The 18,481-nt window shown below is 40.6% G+C and overlaps 1 pseudogene; it reads right to left on the bottom strand.

Moving 5' to 3' along the window:
• Positions 1-13,004: 13,004 nt before the first annotated feature.
• On the bottom strand, positions 13,005-13,708 carry LOC106001297 (annotated as a pseudogene).
• Between the last annotated feature and the right edge of the window lie 4,773 nt (positions 13,709-18,481).

Raw genomic sequence — 18,481 nt, 5'->3', positions numbered from 1 at the left:
CTCTGTCATACATTCAGTAGTTCAGTGTGTGTGTGTGTGTGTGTGTGTGTGTGTGTGTGTCTGTGTCTGACCACATTTGCTTCTGTGCTTGTGAGCACTTTACACCATTCCCCTAGTTTGTGTCTATTTTGTGTGAACACCCAATGGTGTCAATGATTCAAACTAAATATCAGGGTTGTTTGTTTGTTTTTTGGCAATGCTAGGGGATCAAAACTAGCCCCACCATTGAGAGCCACGCCTCTAGCTCCTAAGAAGTCTTGATCAGTAGCAGAGCACATCCCTCCACTTATTTTTCATCAAGAGGATCTTGACTCTGCCTTTCCACATCAATTATGGAATCAACTTACTGAGTTTCCTAAGATTCTGTTGAGAGTTTTAGTCCTTCCCATAAAAGATTCTGCACATCCTTTATTACATGAACTTATAGTTTTACAATAGTGTAACACATTGGAGTTTATTTTATGTGAGACTTTTAAGGATATAACAGTGACTTTTAAAAGTCATGACCCCAAGAACTTGAGAGTGCAGTAGACACAGAAGGGTCAGTTGGGTGACAGATGTACAAAGTAGTGTAACTCAAAAGTTACTACAAGCTGGGATTGTGGCTTAGTGCTAGAGTGCTTGCCTAGCATGCATGAAGAAGCCCTGGGTTTGATTCCTTAGTACCACATAAACAGAAAAAGTCAGAAGTGGAGCTGTGGCTCAAATGGTAGAGCGCTAGCCTTGAGCACAGAGAGGCTCAGAGACAGCCCAGGCCCTGAGTTCAAGCCTACAACTAACCAAAAAAAGTTACTACAAAAGCTATCTCAAAAAAAAAAAAATGTAACTGGGAGCTGGTGGCTCATGTCAATAATCCTAGCTACTCAGAAGGCTGAGGTCTAACACAATTCAAAGCCAGCCTAGGCAGGAAAGACCATGAGACTCTTCTCTTATCTCCAATTAACCACCAGAAAACAAGAAGTGGCACGGTGGCGCAAAAGTGGTAGAGCACTATGAGCGAAAGAGCTCAGAGACAGTACCCAGGCCCAGAGTTCAAGCCCATGACTGACAGAAAAAATATAATGTGGTGGGGTGAAGGAAAAAAAATACATATCTCAGCTAAGTGAGTAATGAATAGACAAACATGGGGGGGGTGAGTACTAGTGAGACTGCGGGGACATTTGACAGTACAAAGGGAATGAAGGAATGAGGGTAAGTTAGTTGCAAGGCTCTTGGACCTTTTAACCAGATGGAATTCATCCAGCACTATGAAAGCAAGAAAGGGAGAGGACTTAGGAAGATGTTTCTTTAGATAGATAGAGCTGTTCTTGTCAACACTGCCAAAGAAAGAAAGAGTCCTGGTGGATGCACACTTATAATCCTTCTACTTGGGTGCAGGAGGGATTTTTGTGGGACCACTCACCAAGGCTGAAATGTGTTCCCCAAGAGAGGCTGGTGCTCCCTGCCCATCTGAGAAAGCCAAGCCAAAGCAATGGCTGCATAATAGAAGGGGCTGCTTTGGAATGGATAAACAGTGCCAGCATCCAGTAGAGCAAGAGCATGGGGGGAATTCCAGTGGAACAGCAGGAAGAGAACTGGTCCCAGTTTTGTCTGGGATCTTGACAATGGGACTAAATAGAAGGGCAGCTGAAACCAGTAGTAAGAAGCTACAAGAAAAGAAAAACTAAACTTGACTCCTAGGAACCTATGTGATCATGTAAGACAGAGATACATTCCCCTGGACCACAGACATTAAAATTAAGAAACACCAGACAACCCATAAAGGGTATCAGTTTCTTGACATATTTATCAGTTGTTTTTTTAAAACAGCAGGATGCTGATTGATCACATTTGTATAAAATGCCTACTACGCATTAGAAATTCTATAATGTAGAAGCCACCTGTGTAGTCTGCTGACAAGATCCCCTCTCAATCACTGTGTGGAGTGAATTGATATTGTAGGTGCTCTTTTACCAATTGTGTCAGTTGTTTTTCTGTATACTTATATTCTCCTCAATCAACTATTTAAAAAGAAAAGGGATGCAGGGTACTAATAGCTCACACCTATAATCCCTATTCAGGAGGCTGAAATCCAGAGGATGGAAGTCTGAAGCCATCCCAAGCAGACTCCAATCCCTGAGACTCCATTTCCAAAATAGCCAGCAAGCTGGGCACTTGTGGTACAGGCCTGTAATCCTGGCTACTCAGGAGGCTGAGATCTGAGGATTTCAGGCAGAAGAGTCCATGAGCATCTTATCTCAATTAACCACCAGAAAACCAGAAGTAGCACTGTGGCTAAAAGTGGTAGGATGCTAGCCTTGAGTGAAAAAGCTTAGAGACAGTGCCCAAGCCCCACAACAACTAACAAAAAAAAACAAAAACAAAATAACCAGCAAAGAGCTGGCTAGAGGTGTGGCTCAGGTGGTAGAATACCAGCCAAGCAAGCAAGCAAGCACAAGGAACTTGAGGCCCTGAGTTCAAACTCTGGTACTGTCAAAACAACAACAACAAAGTATATTAAGGAAGTCTAACTACCTGCTAGGTGCAGGGAACTTGAAGGCACATAACAACCATGCCTGGCTGTGGCTTTCCCTCTTGGGTCTGATACAGCCACTACTGATGAACAGGAAGATGTGGGCGGGGACAAAGGTCAGAGGCTAGCCACAGGTCTTCACAGAGGGAGGGGACAAAGACTGAAGTGTTTTATTGGTATCTATAGACTAGGCCACCTTCTAATCAGATCAAAGCTGTGATTTCTGCCTTATAGTGAGTAGGACTTCCTATTATTAATTAATTATTAATTAATTCTTAGCATCTGCCCCAAATTTCAAGCGGGGGGGGGGGAGCAAAAAATGTTAAAAGAATAGTGGATATTATATGATGCTCCTTGCTAGTAACCCCCAGGGGGAGGGGGGTCAAGTACTTGGAAGAAACTGAGCAATACAAACATGACTGGACCTCAGGCTGCAGGGGGCTGGGCTGAAAGATGAGTGTGCTGCGGCCAGGTAGGTGGCTCAAGAAAGCCTTTCCAAGTCATGCCACCAAGTTTGAATTTCAACAGGAAACAAAGAACCACTGAGGAATTTCCGCAGAAGCGTTTAACTGGTCATTTTCTATGTCCCAAGTCATGTATTAGGTGGTTCACATGAATAGATTAACTATAAGCATTGTAATGATAAGGGAACGGAGGGATAGAGAGGTCAAGTCACCTGCTCAGGGTCACACAGCTGGGAGGGGCAGAGAGGACACACTCAATGCATAAGTTACTCATCACACTGTGCCGTGCGTGCCTCTGGTCACACTGACCCACATCAGAGGAAATGAGGAGTTTGTGCAAAGAGCCACATCTCTGAGTCTGGAACTCAGATGCCATTGTCTCTCCTTGGTAATGACTAAAACGCTACGTTTACCTGAAATAGCTACTTAAGCCAAAAGGGCAGAACCACTTCTAGAAGCTTCTCTGTGAATGCTCTTTGATTGCCTCTGTAGAATTCCACAAAATGAAAAGGTTGTTTGGGGTTCTGTTGGTCAGTATTTATTTTTTTTAATTTTTTTGTGGCTGTGACAGAGGAAGACGTAGGTGGGGAAAGAGGGAAGAAACTAAGCTACGGGCCTTCAGAGAGGGAGAGAACAGCTTGCTTTCTGAACGGAAATTGAAGTGTTATGTGGATATCCTGACCAGACACATTCTAATCACCAAATAAAGGCAAGTGAGAAACAGCCTGGAGGAAGTTTATTTTGGCTTTGGTTTCAGCGATTTCAGTCCTGGGTCACTGGCTCCATTGCCTTTGGGCTGTGGAGAGGAGGAGCTTCGTGACAGAAAGCAATTTGGGGCGGAGGGGCTGCTCAGCTCATGGCAGCCAGGAAGCAGAGAGACAGAGGAGAGGTTTCTGGAAACAAGATACACCCTTCAAAGTTACATCCCAGTGATCTCACTGTGGCCAACTGCTTGCCACATCCTTGTTCCCAACCATCTATCAAGATATAAATCTGTCCATAGATTAGTCCACTCAGTAAATCAGAGCCCTCAGGAGCCAATCACTTACCGAAAGCACCAGGAAACCAAGCCTTAACTACATGAGCCCTTAGGGGACATTTCATATTTAAATTCCAACAGGTCTCAAAAGCTTCAGAGTACACTGCAGCAAAATGATTTCTTTTTTATTTTTTGACTTAAGTTGTATTTGGCTTTAAAATATTGATTCATAAGAAACATAAAAATTATACCTACTGGCCATATGTTGTAGCTCACTTTTCCAGCTATTCAGGAGAGAAAGGGAGAGGAAACATTTCCATCTGAAGTAGCCTGGGCAAAAGTTAGCAAGATCTCCATCTCTTGGCAAATAAACCTGGCATGCTTGCACATTTGTAATCCCAGCTTTGTAGGAGGTGTGGGCTGGATAATCGTGATCTGAAGCCAGCCCCAGGCAAAAGGTGTGAGAGGTGGTCTAAAAAACAAAAGCAAGGAAAAAGAAAAACTTATTTAAGAATGTCATGATTTTACCTACACTATCCAAAAATACTAAATGTTAGTCAGTCTTTATTAAGCACATAGTCATAGTATCTGTTGGGTGGTAGGTATAAATGAATTAGAATACACAATTCTTGCAATGCTAAGGGTGAGAGACATAAAACAAAATGTGATCTCTGCCTTCAAGGCTCTTGTAACTCTGTTGGATAGATGGGACCTGCTTCTACTGCCTTGTTTGAAGCTGCTTTGTGCTTTAAGGCATGGATGGTCTAAGCCAAAGCTCTTATTTCATTGTATCTCTTGCCCCCTCTCCCTCCATTTAAAAAGATTGTACATAGTAAATCCAGTCCTCTCTTCTTCTTTCCCCTTCTTTCAATGTGGTGACATTTATACAACAGGAAATTAACCACTGTAAGGTGAAAAAAAATCCAATGGCATTTAGTCCATTTACAGTGTTGTGCAGATACTACCTGTACCTAGTTCCGAAACCTTATCTCAGAAAACAAACCTTGTTCCTAGGAAGTGCCTGCTCCCCATTCCTGACTGCCTCACTGAAAGATTTCTTCTTCCAGCCTACCTATGTCCATAGCTAACTACCAAAACTGTCACCATCAGCCTCCAAAGGCCTCATTCACAAGCACCCATCCTTTTCTCTGATCACTTCTGCAATGAAAGCTTCTGATCTTCCCCCTCCATTTTTAGTGCCTATACTCATGTGTCCTTCTAAACATGAAGTTTCCAGTCTACCACAGCCACTGGTGTCTGTGCTTTAGATGGGCCACTCAAAAACATGTCTGTAACTTCCAGAGGTTTTCTTTTCTGCTGTAGATTTAAAGTTTTGGGTCTTGTGTTTCTTAATCCATTTGGGGTGTGTGTACACATGCACGCTGATGATGGAGCTTGAACTCAGGGTCTAGATGTCCCTCAACTTTTATGTTCAAGGCTAATGCTCTACTACTTGAGCTACAGCTCCACTTCCAACGTTTTGGTGGTTCATTAGAGATAAGATTCTCATGGACCTTTTCTGCCTGGGCTGGCTGCACCACAATCCTCAGATCTCAGCCTCCCAAGTAGCTAGGATTACAAGCATGGACCACAGACACCCAGCCTGCAGTTGTTTTTTTTTTATTTTTTATTTGTGAACATACTGTACAGAGGGGTTACAATTACATGGGCAGGATAATGCGTACATTTTGCAGTTGGTTTTTGTACAGGATGGGAAATGGGGATCTACTTTCAGTCTCCTGAATGTAAATTACCAGTATTGCCAGCAGCATTAGTTAAGGAGGCTGTTTTTCCCCCCCTCCGGAGTATCTTTTTGGGATCTTTTATCAAAAACAACCTTAAAGATTTTAAACAAAAGGCCAGGAGTGCTGAGCATAGTGTTTCAGAGTACTATGCAATTCCATGGGCACCACTGGTGGGTACAAGAGTATGTCCCTGTTGAGATTCAATTTAACAATCTGTCCTAATTTGACACTGTCAAACTAGGATTTAAAAAATCATTCAGGGCTGGCAGTGGTGCTGTCTGCTTGTAATCCCAGCTACTTAGGAGGATCACAATATCAAGCCTGAGTAGAAAGCATGAGACTCCACCTGAAAAGGAACTAAAACAAAAGAGGACTGGTAGAGCTCCTGCTTTGGAAGAGCAAGGCCTTGAGTTCAAACTCCCAATACTGCCAAACATAAAATAAAATAAATCATCCTGGGTGCAGTGTCTGACAAATTCCAGCAGCGGAAGAGTGGAAGCAAGGAGATCCTTTTAAATGTCTAATGCAATCTCTGATCGAGTGAACTAACAGTACACATAGTGACAGGGAAAAGCGGATAAAATGGTTTATTGTTTGTTTGTTTCCATGATTGGCAGTAGAAACTCAAATTTCTGAAACTGATGGTAACCTGATGTGGTCCTTTAGAAAAATTAATCATTCAGACCAATATGTGCTGGAGGTGACATGTAACAGCTTCTATCAGCTCAGGTTTGCCAGTGGTGTTCATGTTTCCCCAACTCTTCATTCAGTGACATCAAAGTGACAGCCTGAAGTCTGCCTTTGTGGCAGTATTTGCACTGTGGAAATTGGCAAGCGCTGCAAACAGAATTTTAAGAATACACTGCATAGACGGGGCTACAATATGGTGGAACATTCATAGGATTGTTATAATTAGCGTAAAAAGCAGGGTGGTTATGAGAGACACTGGAAACGGAGTATCTTTAAGACTTGATGGTATTTTACAAATAGTAGTGATAAGAAAAAAGGAGCAGATTGTATCCCTCCCCCTTCCCCCCCCCCGCCCTCGCAAAGCAATCATTTTGGGGCATGCTTCTTTGGTGGTTGCAGAGAGAACATTTTAATTTGCTCCCCTGACAAATGAGTTTTAAATGTCCCAGCTTCAGCTGTCAAGGATTTCCAAGTACCTTTTCAAAACTCCACATTAATGTAGCTCCAATTTCTGAATTCTGTCACTATTTACTGATGGAGTTAAATTGAAAGGAATAATTGGACCGTAGACTTTAAGTCACTATCTTGAGGGGACAAAAGGTCTGCAGAGATTTGTGGAAAGGGCATCCTTTTAAAAGTAAAAGAAAAAAATGTCTTCCATTCTGTGAATTTTGCAGAATCAAGTTGGAGAAAACCCAGCATTATAAGGTATGTGGAAATCCCATAGGATGGGGATGGGCACTGGTGGCTCAGGCCTGTAATCCTAATTACTGAGGAGAATGAGATCTGAGGATTGATGCTCAAAGCTAGCCCAGGCAAGAAAGTATGTGAGACTCTTATCTCCAATTAACCAGCAGAAAACCAGCAGTGGTACTGTGACTCAAAGTGTAGAGGGCTAGCCTTGAGCAAAAAAGCTCAGGGACAGTTTCCAGGCCCTGAGTTCAAGCCCCAGGACCAACAAAAACAAAAACTTCATAGGATGGATTCTGAAGGGCACCAGGAATGAAAAAGAGGACACTAGGAGCACACACATGTGGTATACATGGGCATTAAAAACCATCTTTTCCTGGTTTAATGATATGTGCTAAGATATTCTCTCCTGATGTTTGGCAAAAGAGAGCTATAGCACTGAGTCAGTCACGTGACCATACTGTAGAGTCTATCTCAAGTTCAAGTGCTTTGTGCTAAGTTAGGGTGTTCGGTAAAGGACGTGTTGCTAATGCACTTTTGGAGGCACTGGGATTTGAATTCAGGCCTTTGCGCTTGCTAGGGAAATGCTGTACCAGATTCACATCCCAGCCTTTAAATACAATTTTCAATTAGGACAGTCTCATGATTTTTCAGGATGGGTTTTTCAGGATGTAATTCAATCGCAAGTCAAGGAACATCTGTAATTCCCTAGATCCTGGAGATGAGAAAATGCTGCTTTACACACAGTACTTGGGAAATGAAGTTATGGAAAGATTAAAGTACAATGTGGCCAATGCAGGAGTTTAGTATTAGAAGATACTATGGAAACCAAAGGAAGGAAACTGGCACCTGGCCCCCTATGCCTTTATAAGATGCGTAAATACAAGCTGCAAAAAGTGCCAACCAGACGGGGCACAAGTAGCTCATGCCTGCAATTGTTGCTACTCAAGAGGCTAATTATCTGATCTGAGGATCATGATTCAAGGCCAGTCCAGGTAGGAAAGTCCATGAGACTCTTATCTCCCACAAATCTAAAAGTGAGCTGTGGCTCAAGTGGTAGAGCACTAGTCTTGAGAGGAAAAAAAAAGGTCAAAGACAGAGCCCAGGCACTGAGTTCAAGGCCCAGGCCCTGCCACCACCCTCCCTCAAAAAAAAGTGGTCTCCTAAATGTGTATGTGCTTTGTAATTCCGTTTAAGCAATTTAACCTATTGTGATTGCTTTCCTGTCTCAAGCTTTATGTCCAAATATATCCTCATTTTGATGACACATAGATATATACCATAATCAATGATCTTTATCTCCGACTATAAGATACTGGGGTGTTTTTTCCTGACACATAACTGTTGTAGTACCTTTGTATAGATTTCTTATTCATTGAATGATTGTTCTTATAGGAATTATAGCTAGTTATAAAAATTCTGACTCAAATATTTCATTTGTATTGTTTCCTAAGGTTGCTAGGATGCAGTCCCACTGAGTGTCTAAAAAAAAAACAAAACACAGAAACTTACTTTCTCATTTATATGCTCTAAGATGGAGCTCAAGTTGATGGTAAGATTGATCTTCCCGCGGTCTCTGAGGAAGGTTCTGTTCCTCCTTCTCTCCTAGATCCTGGCGATGCTGGCAACGCTGACATTCCTCAGTGTCTGTTGTACCACCCCAATGTCTACATTCACCTTCACATAACGTTCTCCTGTATGCATGCCTGATGTCCAAATTTCCCCTTCATAGGACACCAGTGATGGTGAACTAGGATCCCACCATATTCCAGTACTGCCTTCTCTTTACCTAGCTGCATTCACCTGTTTCCAGATGAGATCACATCCAGAGGTGTGCCTAATTCAACATGTGAATTGTGTAGCGATGCAGTTGAACTGATATACTTATCTTGAAACTTTAAAATACAATGTTGTCAAATGTTCAGAGTGTATCTTCAAGAGACAGAAGTGAAATAGCAGTGATAGGACTTGGTGCGACTGGTAAGAACTGGAAAGGGATCCACGGACCTTTTCTAAGTACTGGCCACAAGCAACAAACTAGAATCCAAAAGGTGATGCGAGAAGGAGTTCAGTACTTCATGGTTAAGCTTGAAATCTGCTGAGTCTGAAGCACTATGGAACAGTCAAGTGGAAATATCTGATCCATAGCTACATATGTGGGTCTGGAGTGTAGGAAAGATTCCAACTTGTGAGTCATTACCACTCATGTGAAAGTTGAAAATCATGGGGACGGATGAGATCACCCTCTAAGACCAATAATGTGTACAAAGAGTACCAAGGACAGAAACCTATGGACCCCAGTCCTTACAGAGTGGCTAGAGGGCCAGAAGCTCACAAACCTGAGGTTATTCGACTACAGGAGCACAACCCTGGGAGCGATATCATGAAGTCCCTGGGTTTGAAAAAAAGTGTCCTTTCTCCTCCCAGAGAGATAAATTACCAATAGCTGAAGTACCCTGTGTGTCCATTCCTGACCTCATACCCCTTCCGCCCTTTCTCCCTGTCCCTTCTTCCTTCCTTTCCTTTCCTTCCATCCTTCCTAAATTTCTTATTAACCACACTCTTGCTTTTCTTTTCTTTCTCTTTTTTTTCTTTTTCTTTTTTTTGTCAGTCATGAGGCTTGAACTCTGGGCTTGGGCGCTGTCCCTGCGTTCTAGGCAAGCGCTCTACCACTTGAGCCATGGCGCCACTTCCGGTTTTCTAGTGGTTTATTGGAGATAAGAGTCTCACGGACTTTCCTGCCCAGGCTGGCTTTGAACTGTGATCTTCAGATCTCGCCTCCTGAGTAGCTAGGATTACAGGTGTGAGCCACCGGTGCCCAGCTTACACTCTTGCTTTTCTTTGTAGTCTTACCACAGAAATAGTATCTTTAAGTAATAGATATTCAAGTTTGACTATTTTTGAATATTGTATAATTGGATTCATACTTTGTAAGTTCTTCTACAATCTGTTCAAAATAAGTTCTTAGGATTTATTCATCTTTATATTTGTGGTTATAGAGCTTTGATTTCTACTATTGTATGTATTTGATTGTCGACCCATATACCAATTTTTATTTATTTATCCATTTCACATATACATATGGGAGAGACTTCTAGTCATGTGCTCTTATGAATAATGTTCCTATGAATTTTCATGTCCAGGAGTGTCTTTCTAAAAGATATATCACAGAGAAGAATTTTTGGATAAGCCTTCAGGCTTGTTTTACAGAAGAAAACTCGTATGAAACTGATTCCTACCAAAATTCAATTTCATATGGGTCAAACACTTAAGTGTTAAAGGTAACATTTCTAATATCATAAGAAAGTCTAAGCCAGGTGCCAGTGGCTCATGCCTGTAATCCTAGCTACTCAGAAGGCTAAGATCTGAGGATTGTGGTTCAAAGCCAGCCCAGGCAGAAAAGGCCATGAAACTCTTATCTCCAATAAACCACCAGAAAACGGGAAGTGGCACTGTGGCTGAGTGGAAAAGCTCTAGCCTTGAGCTGAAGAGCTGAGAGACAGCACCCAGACCCAGAGTTCAAGCCCCATGACCATCTAAAGAGAAAATCTAGAACTGCTTTATGAAAATCTAGACTGTCTTTATGGCTTGAGAAAGATTTCTTTAATAAGACATGAAAAAAGCTGCCTCTAAAGAAAAAGTTAATACATTAAATACTATTAGAATTAAGATCTGATTTAAAGGCATAATAAAGAGGATGAAAAAGAAAGAAATGGGACCAGGTGCTGGTGGTTCATGCCTGTAATTATAGCTGCTCAGGAGTCTAAGATCTGAATACAGCAGTTCAAAGCCAGCCCAGTCAGAAAAATCTATGTGACTTTCATCTCGTATTAACCAGCAGAAAGCCAGAAGTGAAGGTTTTGCTCAAGCAAGAGAATATAAGTCCCTGAGTTCATGCCACAATACTGGCACCAAAAAAGGAAAAAGAGTAACTGGGAGAAAAATAGTCACAATATTTATAGTGAACAAAGATTAGTACTCTTAGCTTAACATGACCCTATCCACACCAACCTAAAAAAGATAAATACCTCAATAGGTAATAGTCAAAAGGCTACTTCTGGGAATGGAAATTCAAATACTAAGAAATAAAGAGGGGAAAAAAGATTCAATCTCATCAGCAAGCAGGTAGATACAAATTAGGACCGCAGTGATCAAAACCCACATTTCAACTCACCAGTCTGGCAGAAACAACACAACAGTTGTAACAAGATACAGGGAATGAAAACACATATTCCTAGTAGGGGTGCAGTTTGTCACAGTGATGGAATCATTTTGGCATCACTCAGAGCTATGGTCTGAATGTTCCCTAAACAACTCCTGTGGAAGTTTATTTGCTTTTGTAGAGGTATTAAGCTGTAAGACTTTTAAGAGGAAATTAAGTCCAAAGGACTATTTCCTCATATAAATTCAAGCTTTTATGTCGGAAGTGGATTCCTTATCTCAAGCACAGCCTCCAATAAAGATCATTGTAGACTTTATCCTCTCCCCTAAAGAGTGCTAGTCAGTCCTTCTCCAGGAATGATGCAGCTCTGAGGCCCTCACCTTGAACTTCCCAGCCTCCAGAACTGTGAGCCAAATAAACTTTTATAGTTCATAAAAGACCCAGCCTGTGCCACTCTGTCACAGTAGCAGGAAATGGACTATGATACTCAGTCAATAAGCATATTATCACACACTGAAACAATTTTATTCCTAAGGTTAAACTGAAAACAATTCCTTGCTAATGAGAAGCTTCAGATACCTAGAACAGACCCATTGAGCCATAGTCTTTAAAACTCATCATAAGAAAAAAAATTGAGAGAAATGAAATTCTTATTGGCATTCAGATAGATTCGAAAATCGTGATCTGTACCATGGAGTTTTACGCAGCAGTTAAAATGAATATATTATAACTACACAAATGAATAGATGAATCCCAAAATTAGAAAGTAGTCACAGAAAGTCACATGTGCTATGATTTAATTGATGTGATTTAAGATTCACATCAAAGTGAATGACATGTTGTTTAGAGGGACCTACTAGTATGGAGAGCTCCAAAGTAAACAGAGCAACCTTAACACCAAATTCAGGGTAATGGCTACCTCTGGGTGGAGATGAGGCATGTCATTACCAACTATGAAAGGAACAGGCTTTGAAGGAAAAGGTCAGGCTTGTTAGGAAGTCATACTTAATGACCCAACTTGGGATGTGGGGTCACAATCATCACTTTGTCTGATGTCTGAAGCATGAGAAAGAGTTCATTAGAGCCACACTTCCTGAAACTTAGAGCAGATCTCCTGGAATTGCTATGCTGCAATGATACTTTCAGTCACATTAAAGTGTTTGATTAGATGGATGCTGGTGGCTCACGCCTTTAATCCTAGCTACTCAGGAGGCTGAGATCTGAGGATCACAGTTCTGCCAACCTGGGCAGGAGTCTGTGAGACTCCTATCTCCAATAAACCACCAGAAAACCCGAAGTGGTGCTGTGGCTCAAGTGGTAAAGTGCTTGCCTTGAGCTGAAGAGCTCAGGGACAGTGCCCAGACCCAGAGTTCAAGCCCCATGACCAAAAAAAAGGTGTTTGATTACTAAAATCAAACTTTGTGCAAATGAATTTTTATGCAAATAAGCACTAAGGACTGACCCCTGAAGTTTCTGCCTTCTTAGAGAGAAGGGAGACTTTTTTAAAAAATAAGCTTGGCCTCATTCAAATAGAATTTGGAAGATTTTGGTCTTCCTTAATGTAAGCCAGACTTAGGAACAAATGATCATAAATATGAAAACTGCTGGCCATTTACAAAAATGGGATCTCTCTCATGTTTTACCTAGGAAGATTTTTTTTTTTTTATTCAAAGGTCAGAGCCAACTTTTGCTAGATACAACCTAGAAATGAAGGAACATTTTCCTTTCCAGATAGGTTAAAATACAAATAATTGTTTTAAAGTTATTCCACTAAACAGAGAATGTGAAAAGTTCTGGATATATAAAAACATTTTAGGGCTTGAAATTTGATAGTCATTTCATTCTGTGGTGGGACAGGGACTGCATTTGGTTTGCTTTCTGTAATTACTTCACAGTCTTCTTCCATTTCAAAATTAAGATTCACAAATGAACTAGATACCATTCTTTCTGGTTGATCGGTCTGAACAATGGGATCAGCCTGCTGCTTATTTTTTTGGTATTGTCTCTCTGCTTCTTCAGACATCCTATTTTCTTCTTTTTCCTCTTCTTCCTCCTTCTTCATCCGGTAATACTCATCAATGGCATATTGGTATTTTGGGGTACTGATCCCCAAAACAGATGCAATCTGTTGAGAGGGTTGACGTGGCAGCCCGAAGCATGTAAAACCATAAATAAGGGTCCCCGGTATAAGTTTTGTTGGATCTACAGTAGGCAAAACATCTTTCTTCTCTAGGGCATCCACTTCATCTTCATCTGTGTGGTATTCTTCCATTGTTTCACCACTGACAAAGTGGATGACCCGCCTTGGGACTTTCTTCTCTTTTCCTATGACTCCCAGTTCTACATTTTCAAAGCCTTTTCCATTACTCATCTGCCCCACCGAGTCTCCAAACGCTGCCCCGCCTTGGCTGCGGCTCCCGACGTGGTGACCACTTCTTCCACACAGCCCGCTGACTCCCGATCCATCGATCCACCGTTGTCGCTGCCACGGGGCAGCGCCCGCCGAGTCACAAGATTTTTTTTTTTTTTTAAGAGAAGGCATATGAAGGACTAGACATCTGTGACATTTGAAACAAGGTGAACTGATGACTGACAGAAGAGAGACTTGGTCTTTAGAAAAATGCATCAAAATCCCATTCTGAGTCCAGGGGCTGGCAGCTCACATCTGTAATCCTAGCAACTCAGGAGGCTGAGATCTAATGATTGCAGTTTGAAGCCAGACTGGCCAGGAAAGTCTTTGAGACTCTTATCTCCAAAAAACTATCAAAAAGCCAGAAGTATAGCTGTGGCTTAAGTGGTAGAGTGATAGCCTTGAACAAAGAAGCTCAGGGACAGGTCCTGAGCTCAAGTCCCAGGAGCGGAAAAAAACATATATTGAAGAACGAATCTCTGCAACTAGGACAGACTTGAAACTACTATGAGACCAGTGAGGAAAAACATAATACGGCAATAAAAGATGGTTTGAGAAAGCCTCTTTCATGAAAGCCCAAATCTGTTTTCAAAAGAAGATAAAAGATAAAAATAGTGAGTAAACCAAATAAGCAGAAAGAAAAACTTGCAGAAAATCAGAGGTTGAAGGTCTGGGCTAAGAGAATATGAATTATGATCTGAGAATGTAATATAATTAGCACAAGGCACATTATGTAGAAAATCAATAAAGTGGAATTTTTTTTTTTTTTTTGGTCAGTCGTGGGGCTTGAACTCTGGGCCTGGGCGCTGTCCCTCAGCTCTTCAGCTCAAGGCGAGCACTCTACCACTTGAGCCACAGCTCCACTTCCGGTTTTCTGGTGGTTTATTGGAGATAGGAGTCTCACGGTCTTTCCTGCCCGGGCTGGCTTTGAACCGCGATCCTCAGAACTCAGCCTCCTGAGTAGCTAGGATTACAGGCGTGAGCCACCAGCGCCCGGCTGGAATTTTTTTATTGAGGTAAAATTCACAAAACCCAAATGGCACCACTTAGCATTTTAAGTGTTAACTATTTAGCCATCTTAATGTGTTCAAAACAGTGGTCTTAGTACATTTACAATGTTGTACAACCACCACCACTATCTGATTTTGGAACATTCTTCCTACCCAAAAAGAAATTCCACACCCAATAAAGTTACTCCCTGTTCCTGCCTCAAAATTATTTTTGACTCTAAACATTTGTCTACCCTTAAACATTTCATAGAATCAATCAAGCATGACATGGTCTTTGAGTGGTCTCTGGCAGGACAGTGACCAACTAGTATAGAGAGCTCCAGAGTAAACAGGGTCACATTTTTCAGGGTCATCCAGGAGGTAGCAACCATCAGTATTTCCTGTTCACAGCTGAGTAATATTTCACTGGATGGACATGCCACATTTTGTTTCTCCCCATTCTTCTACATGGATATTTTATTTATTTCTACTTTTTGTCTATTGTAAATAATGTGGCTGTGAATATTTATGTATAATTTTTACTTGGATGTATGTTTTTAATCATCTTAGTAATATCCCTAAAAATGTAATTGCTGATTCATACAGTAACCGTTTTTAACCTTTTGAGGAAACTGGTTTCTAATGTGGCTACAGAATTTAATATTCCTACCACTAGGTCGTAAAAGCTCAGCTTTTCAACATCCCTGAAAATATTTGCTATTTTCCATCATTTGAAGCAATGGTTGTTATAGCTGTCAGAGTGGGTAAGAAGTGGTATCTTGTTGAATTTCCCTAATAATTTATGATGCTGACATCTTTTTATAAAAAAAAAAATTCTTTCCAGTCAAGGGGCTGAACTCAAAGCATGTGCACTGTCCCTGAGCTTTTCTGCTCAAGCTAGTACTCTACCACTTGGAGCCACAGCTCCATTTCTGGTCTTCTGGCGGTTATTGGAGATAAGAGTCTCATGGACTTTTCTGCCTGGGCTGACTTTGAACCTCCATCCTCAGATGTAACTAGGATTACAAGTATGAGCCACCACCTAAAGCTGGGCATCTTTTTATATGTTTACTGATCAGCCGTGTATCTCCTTTACTTATCTTTAATTAGGCTGTCTTTATGCTAGTTTTATACATTTATGTATGTAAATATACATGTAGTATATTATATACAATACTTGACTTTTATTAGATCTATGATTTTAACATATTTTCTCATATTGTGAGTGGTTGTGTGTCTTTTCACTTTATTGATGGCATTTCAGAACAAAGTTTGTGTTGACTGATTTTATTGGAGGTTTAAACTGAAGGCTTTGTGCTTGCAAGATAGGTGCTCTACCATTTGAGAAACCCCATTGCTTTTCCCCTTTCTTCTTTAAAAAAATATTTTAGGATAGAGTTTCACATTCTTGTCTGGGCCATCCTTCCATCTGTACTTCCTGCATATAGAGAGCCACGGGCATGAGTCACCATGCCCAACTTGTTTGAGATGGAGTAGGGGAGGTCTCATTAACATTTTGCTGAGACTGGCCTTGTGATCCTCCTGGTCTCTGCCACTTGAGCAGCTGCGATTGCAGAGTAAGAGCCACTGCACCTGGCCCCAGAGGTTATACTTGTGATGAAGACTAATTTATCATTTTTCCCCTTAGGTTGCACATGCCTCTGAATCATATTTTTTCAAGAACAACTGCCTAATTCAAGGCCCTAAAGAGTCACATCTATGCTATTAATGAATAGTAAATATGACTCAGGAAAACTTATCTCTAAAAACTATTAAAGAAAAAGGTAATCAGATTTGCACTAAATTTTCAAAGAACTCTAAATAACAGCTATGGATGATATTAAAGGTCTCAAAATATACAAACTTCATTAGTCAGAAAAAAAAACTAGTTTAAAAATGAGTTTCCAGAACTTCAGCAGATACTTAAAATTGTTACTAAGCTGCATCAATAAAATAAATGATCATGTACCACTTAATTTAAAAGGACTTACTATGTAAAGAGAAGACTATCTCCAAAGCATATGAAAAGATCATCCATGCACATGACAAGTTAGGCATCTTTAGAAGACAAGCCAAAATCATTCTAGGAAAAAAAATCAGAAGCAACCATTAAGTCTTATTCACTTTCAAGAGAAAAAAAAAATCTCACAGTATCTGGTTAAGAGCTTCAATGGCTGAGGAAAACTTCAATACTTTAAGAAGTAAAAACCACACTTTCGAGAATTGACTTCAGAACTTAAACCCCAACTCTGAAAGTAGCTTTATGCCCCTGGTATTCTAAAAGAGCAAGTATCAAATCCTGTGGCACCAAAGAGGAAGAACATGAGGTTGGGACGGCTCAGGGATACAGAATTCCACCCTGGGGTAAACCAAATTCCTCTACCAGACCCGCTCTACTCTGACATAACAGATGTCAGCTCCTCCTGGGACTCCCTGAGCTAACAGACCCTCAGGACCTTCTTTTGATAACATCAAAAGACAAACATCCTCAGAAATGGAGACAAACAGAAATCATATCACAGGGGCATGTGGTCATTGAATTATGATGGAGTTAATCTTCTCACCTGGACAGCAAGCAGTGAGCAAGTTTCATTCTCCTGTTAAGAGGTCAGACAGATGCCACAGATGTGTCTCAGGTAAGTGTTCCTGAGGCTACCTTCTGCCATGTTCTGTTCTCTAAAAAGCCAGGATAGGATGGTCCTCCCCAAGAATCCTTCCAAAAGAGATGTACCAAGGCCCAGTACACCTCGGCACAAGTGCTGGATCTTGTCTTTTGTTTATACACAGTGAAAAACAGAAATCTTGCACCTTCAGAGTGGACCCAGGTTTGCAAGGACCTATTTTCAAAGATCAGAATCATTAGAAAAATGCATTTTTGTTTTCTTCTAAAGTAATTCTGACATTTTCTCTTGGTTTACATTAAGTGGTTATTCCATGTCTCAAATGAAAGAGAGAAATAAAATGTTGAAGATACTGTTTCATAACTGCAGATCACTTAAATGTGATTTTTTAATAAAAAGTCAATTGTTTCCATTTCATTGTTTCTAGGTATGCTAAATGCAGTACTTTTATTGTTGTTGAAAGCAACAAAACATATTGACAAAGTCACTAAGATAATCCAGAAACACAAGAATTCTGTCCTCTAAAATAATTTTAGCTTTATTGCTACTACTTTAGTGATTATGTAAGTGCTGAAATGGAAACATGGTAGAACTGTAATTATAAATCTCAGAATCCTACCACATAAATGGGAGTTTTGTTAGAAAATTGACTCCATTTTGTCCAATCTCCATATAAAGTATATTATTTTTGATGCTATTTAACAAGCCTCTTCTATTGATCCAGAAAAATAACAATTTTGTCTTCTAAAGTGATTTTCAAATTCTTATCTTTAGTTTTCCTGTGGTTCTTATTTGAATACACAATTGCTCAAATGGAAGCTCAAGAGAACTACAACTTTTAAAAGAGTGTTTATAAATTTATCTGAAAGTGAATTTCATTTTCTTTGATCTCTAGATAACAGGAAGATAAGATTTCAATTGTCAGTATTTAACAAGTTCCCAGACACACAAATTACAATTGAAGTACAAGTTTTACAGGAAAGTTATGTGACAAATATGAAGCTTAAAGTCCATTTCTTCTTCTTCCCTTCTCTTCTGTGTATGTGATATATGTATATATGTGTGTTTGTGTGTATGTATGTATGTTCCAGTATTGGGGCTTGAACTCTGGGTCTGAGCACTGTCCCTTAGCACTTTCACTCAAGGCTGAAGCTCTACCACGTCCACATGCCTTTTTTGGTGGTTAATTGGAGATAAGTGTCGTAGATTTTTCTGCCAG

This window comes from Dipodomys ordii, unplaced genomic scaffold (assembly GCF_000151885.1).
Source record: "Dipodomys ordii isolate 6190 unplaced genomic scaffold, Dord_2.0 Scaffold284, whole genome shotgun sequence".
NCBI lineage: Eukaryota > Metazoa > Chordata > Mammalia > Rodentia > Heteromyidae > Dipodomys > Dipodomys ordii.
Note: the sequence above shows the minus strand (reverse complement) of the source record. Positions and strands in the feature narration are given on the sequence as shown.